General features: G+C 41.3%; 1 pseudogene; it reads right to left on the bottom strand.

The window, feature by feature from the left end:
- Nucleotides 1–2,048: 2,048 nt before the first annotated feature.
- The window catches only part of LOC144893938 (uncharacterized), a 64,986-nt pseudogene continuing 61,034 nt past the window's right edge, over nt 2,049–6,000 (bottom strand).

The raw sequence follows: 6,000 nt of genomic DNA, 5'->3' as shown, positions 1-6,000 counted from the left end.
AATAGGGTTTCGGGACCAAATTCGCTCGTACCTAAGTACTAGCGCTGCCATGGAAGCGAGGAAATAAGCCTCGCACGAACCACATGTGATGGTGATATGCCGAGTGGTTTGCATACACGTGATCCGCGCCATTATAGATAGTGGAACCCGATTCAAGCGGTTTTACCCGTGCCACGCTTAGTCAATGGAGAAATCACAAAGACGATCGAATTCAGAAGAAAATAAAGAACAAATAGGTTTAATTATTATTGCACGTATTTACTCAGGCTCAGGACAAAGAGATACAGGGAAGCTTAGACAGTCTTAATTCTTAATACCCAAGGACAAACGGGCCCGTCTCACTCACACTCACACGGGGATTTCAGATGGGCAGGATGATGTTCTCCAGCGCCGTGGTGGTCGTCCAGGATCGGCCCCGTCTCACTCTCCACGGTCCCCAGCACATCCGCGAAGATGGATGTAGGTGAATGCAGGAACTCGTATCGTGTCGCTCGAACAAACGGGTAATAATCTCGGGGCGAACGGTAGAGGGCGGACTTAGCGCGGCTGGCGGTTATTCAGCCGCGTTCACTCGTTTTGGCTGAACCGCGTAAGTTATCAATGCCCTGGCTGTGCCCACGTATTCCTCGTAACCAAGTTCATACAGTGTGAATGATTATCTTCAAGCACATCTCCCTTCTCAGAACTCAGAAGTCACTCCAGCGCACCTCTCCCATAACTCTGGGGGCTCCCGACTGAACTCACGCGCAACTCAACTGAGTACTGACGAGCGCCTCTCCCTTCTCATAACTGAGGTGGGGGCTTCGCGCAAAGGGTTTTATTGCCACGCCCTTGGCCCAATCGAATGTTCCAACCACGCCCTGTGACGCAGTGCTGCAGCCACACGCTGTGAGCCCTGATTGGTGGCTCATTCTTACCGTCCCCACTGCCGCCGCGCCGACCTCAACCCTCCTCCACCTTCCGAGCCCCACCTCGTGTTAACTCGCACCCGGCATAACCAGGGCTTTTTAGCCGCAATGGATCGAGCCTATGGACGTGGAATGGTTTGTAGAAGTAGGGCCTATCCTCCTGTCTTTACACAATGCAGGATTAACACTGGACGGGGCCTACTCTCACATATACTAAGACATAACTACACTACAAATGAGGCTACATGTTGCACGTGTGACTAACTATGGGGGGCAACCGTTAACCTTTATTGACTTTTACTGTACAAATATCAAAACCGTAGCAATGCACAATGTGAAAATAAACAAAAATGGGAAGGAAAAGGTGAAAACAACGAGAAAAAAAAAGGGGGGCAGAAAGATCGAAAGTCAGAGCAGCTCGCACCTCACCACACATCCACAGCCGCCATCTGGCCATGAGAGAGAGAGAGAGAGAGAGAGAGAGAGAGAGAGAGAGAGAGAGAGAGAAAGAGAGAGAGAGAAGAGAGAGAGAGAAAGAGAGAGAGAGAAAGAGAGAGAGAGAAAGAGAGAGAGAGAAAGAGAGAGAGAGAAAGAGAAAGAGAAAGAGAGAGAGAGAAAGAGAAAGAGAAAGAGAAAGAGAGAGAGAGAAAGAGAAAGAGAAAGAGAAAGAGAAAGAGAAAGAGAAAGAGAAAGAGAAAGCTGTCTTCAGATGGTGAAAGTTGTTTTCTGCACTGGGATTAATGCACATTCCCCCACTGCTGAATGGGAACAGCAGATTTGCTTTCAGACAAATGAAGGGACATCTTTATTTTCCCAAAGCCCTTTGAGGTGGTGATGAGTGACGTAAAATAGCAAAACTTCAGTTTGCTATTTCTTGTCTCCTTTCTATTTTTATAACCTTCATTTCCACTCCCTTTCCTTAGATCTAATGAAATATACATCACCAGACCCTTGTGTCTGTCTCTGTTTCTCTTTATCCTTTTTCCTTCCCTTCGCCTGAATCTGCACGTTGGGTTTATTATGCTTATCAATCATGGCTGGGATTGTAGGAATAAGATATGTGGCAGTGGAGAGGTAAACCTTGTCGAAACACATTAGCTGGTTGGTTTTATTCTCGTAGAAGGAAGTGAAAATGGTGCACTACCCACAATTCTGCAGTGCCACAAAATACTTTTTGATCTCCGGCGTTTCTCCCACAATCCACAAGTCTTCCTCAAGTCCCCCCAAATCACCTAACCATAAGGGGGTTATGCTGGACAATGTCTCATCCAGACTACGGATAGTTCTTAGGTTGAAGGGACTCTAGCATGGAAACAAGAAAGAGCAATCAGAGATTTCAGACCCTCACTGGGATGTATTTGTGCAGTGTGTTTTATGTGGTGTTTATTAGCTGCTGTGTTTGTGTAGTTTATTGACAACATCGATTTTTGTTCAATCCAATATGGCTGCCAAACCACGTTGACACTGATGTGTTAACCATGGGGCACAGATACTGAAGACATTATCATGAATATATGTTGTTCACCACGGGGCACACTTGACAATGAGCCATGTTTAAATTTTTCCATGGAGCGGTTTTGGAGATATCGAGGTGCATAGTTTTTCAGCTTTCCAGGATAGTGCCCTTCCACATGACCTATGACATCATAATTATCATTAAAAATTCTACAGGCAGAGGTGCCCCTATGGTGAAAATTTCTTGGCAATCAGACAAACGGTTGCAGAGAAAAGCATACTCACATTCTGTGTGAACAAACAGACAAAGAGACAAACAAACAAACAGACAGACAGACAAATGAAAAATCGGTCAGAGACCGAGGACTTGCCGGAATGTACTTTTTTATTGGCCATTTTGGACAAATATGGCGGCCGAACCACGTGACCGAAGACGTCATCATTAACATATTATATTCCCCATGGAGAGTTCTTTACAATGAGCCATGTCTCAATTTTTTCTATTCAGCACTTTCGGAGATATGGAGGCGCAAAGTTTTTCGGTTTTTCCAAGATGGCGGCCGAACCATGTGACCGATGACGTCATCATTAACATATCTTATTCCCCATGGAGAGTACTTTACAATGAGCCATGTCTCAATTTTTTCTATTCAGCACTTTTGGAGATATAGAGGTGCTAAATGTTTCGGTTTTTCCAAGATGGCGGCCGAACCACGTGACCTATGACGTCATCATTAATATACTTTATTCCCCATGGAGACTTCTTTACAATGAGCCATGTCTCAATTTTTTCTATTCAGGACTTTCGGAGATATGGAGGTGCAAAGTTTTTCGGTTTTTCCAAGATGGCGGCCGAACCATGTGACCGATGACGTCATCAATAACATATTTTATTCCGCATGGAGAGTTCTTTACAATGAGCCATGAATCAATTTTTTCTATTCAGCACTTTTGGAGATTATAGAGGTGCTAAATGTTTCGGTTTTTCCAAGATGGCGGCCGAACCACGTGACCTATGACGTCATCATTAATATATTTTATTCCCCATGGAGACTTCTTTACAATGAGCCATGTCTCAATTTTTTGTATTCAGCACTTTCGGAGATATGGAGGTGAAACGTTTTTCGTTTTTTCCAAGATGGCGGCCGAACCATGTGACCGATGACGTCATCAATAACATATTTTATTCCGCATGGAGAGTTCTTTACAATGAGCCATGACTCAATTTTTTCTATTCAGCATTTTTGGAGATATGGAGGTGCTACGTTTTTCGGTTTTTCCAAGATGGCGGCCGAACCACGTGACCGATGACGTCATCATTAACATATTTTATTCAACATGGAGAGTTATTTACAATGAGCCATGTCTCAATTTTTTCTGTTCAGGACTTTCGGAGATATGGAGGTGCAAATTTTTTCGATTTTTCCAAGATGGCGGCAGAACCACGTAATCCATGACGTCATCATTAACATATTTTGTTCCCCATGGAGAGTTCTTTACAATGAGCCATGTCTCAATTTTTTCTATTCAGCACTTTTGGAGATATAGAGCTGCAAAGCTTTTCGGTTTTTCCAATATGGCGGCCGAACCACGTGACCGATGACGTCATCAATTGGGCACAGTCTATTCCATGGCAAGTCAAATATGTGTGCAAAGTTTGGCGATTCTACGTGCAACAGTGTAGACGTAGTGCTGCAAAAAGACAGACAGATAGATGAAAAATCGGTCAGAGACCGAGGACTTGCCAGAATGTACGTTTTTATGACCTAATAATGGAGGCACCAATGACATCATCATTGACATATTTTATTCCCCGTGGAGAGTTCTTTACAATGAGCCATGTCTCAATTTTTTCTATTCAGCACTTTTGGAGATATAGAGCTGCAAAGCTTTTCGGTTTTTCCAATATGGCGGCCGAACCATGCGACCGATGACGTCATAATTAACATATTTTATTCCGCATGGAGAGTTCTTTACAAAGAGCCATATCTGAATTTTTTTCTATTCAGTACTTTCGGAGATATGGAGGTGCAAAATTTTTCGGTTTTTCCAAGATGGCGGCCGAACCAGGTGACCGATGACGTCATCAATTGGGCAAAGTCTATTCCAGGGCAAGACAAATACGTGAGCAAAGTTTGGCGATTCTACGTGTAACGGTGTAGACGTAGTGCTGTAAACAGACAGACAAACAGACAGACAGACAAACGAACAGATCAACATATTTGCCGGAATATTTTCCGGCTAGTAATGAAAAATCACTCATAGAGTTACACTTGGCAAAACAGAACAAAGTAGATGGCACTCAGTAAAGCATCCTTTTGACCTCAAAAATAATTAGTGGTTGAATTCATTGACCTGATATACAAATCGTCTTCAAAGTTTAAGTTAATCAGATGAAAATTGACAATTTTAGAAATTTGGCCTATGTTGACCTTTTGGCCTATGTTCATCTCAAAAATAATTGGTGGTTGAAATCAGTTAGCTGACATGAAAATCCTATTCAAATTACAATGAAATCGGATGAAAATAGAGGATTTTAGAAATTTGAAAAAAGTGGTTGACCTTTGGCCTGTTTATATTTTGGCCTACGCTGATCTCAAAAAGAGTTGGTAGTTGAATTCAGTTTGCCGATATGTAAATCCCTTTTCAAATTTCAAGTCAATCGGATGAAAATTGAGGATTTAAGAAATTTAAAAAAAGTGGTTGACCTTTGGCCTATGTTGACCTTTTGGCCGAAGCTAATCTCAAAAATAGTTGGTGTTTGAATTCAGTTCGCTGATATAAAAATCCTATTCAAATTTCAAGTCAATCGGTTGAAAATTGAGGATTTTAGAAACTTGAAAAAGGGGTTGACCTTTGGCCTATATTGACCTTTTGACCTAAGCTGATCTCAAAAATAGTTGGTGGTTGAATTCATTTAGATGATATGTAAATCCTATTCAAATTTCAAGTCAATCGGATGAAAATTGAGGATTTTAGAATGTGAAAAAAGTGGTTGACCTTTGGCCTATGTGTTGTCCTTTTCGCCTATGCTGATCTCAAAAATAGTTAGTGGTTGAATTTATTTGGCCGATGTGTAAATCAGATTCAAATTTCAAGTCAATCGGATTAAAATTGAGGATTTTAGAAATTTTAAATTGTTGTTGACCTATGGCCTATGTTGACCTTTTGGATTATCCTGAGATCAAAAATAGTTGGTGGTTGAATTCAGTTAGCTGAAATGAAAATCGTATTCAAATTTCAAGTCAATCAGATGAAAATTGAGGATTTTAGAAATTAAAAAAAAGTGGTTGACCTTTGGCCTATGTTGATCTTTTGGCCAAAGCTAATCTAAAAAATAGTTGGTATTTGAATTCAGTTAACTGATATGAAAATCTTATTCAAATTTCAAGTCAATCGGTTGAAAATTGAGGATTTTAGAAATTTGAAAAAAGTGGTTGACCTTTGGCCTATATTGACCTTTTGGCCTAAGCGAATCTAAAAAATAGTTGGTGGTTGAATTGATTTTGCCGATATGTAAATCCTATTCAAATTTCAAGTCAATCGGATGAAAATTGAGGATTTTAGAATGTGAAAAAAGTGGTTGACCTTTGGCCTATGTTGACCTTTTCGCCTATGCTAATCTCAAAAATAGTTG

Source organism: Myxine glutinosa, chromosome 10, assembly GCF_964187855.1.
Source record: "Myxine glutinosa chromosome 10, kmMyxGlut1.1, whole genome shotgun sequence".
In the NCBI taxonomy this organism is placed as follows: domain Eukaryota; kingdom Metazoa; phylum Chordata; class Myxini; order Myxiniformes; family Myxinidae; genus Myxine; species Myxine glutinosa.
The sequence above is the reverse complement of the archived record's forward strand: the minus strand, read 5'-3'. Positions and strand labels throughout refer to the sequence as shown.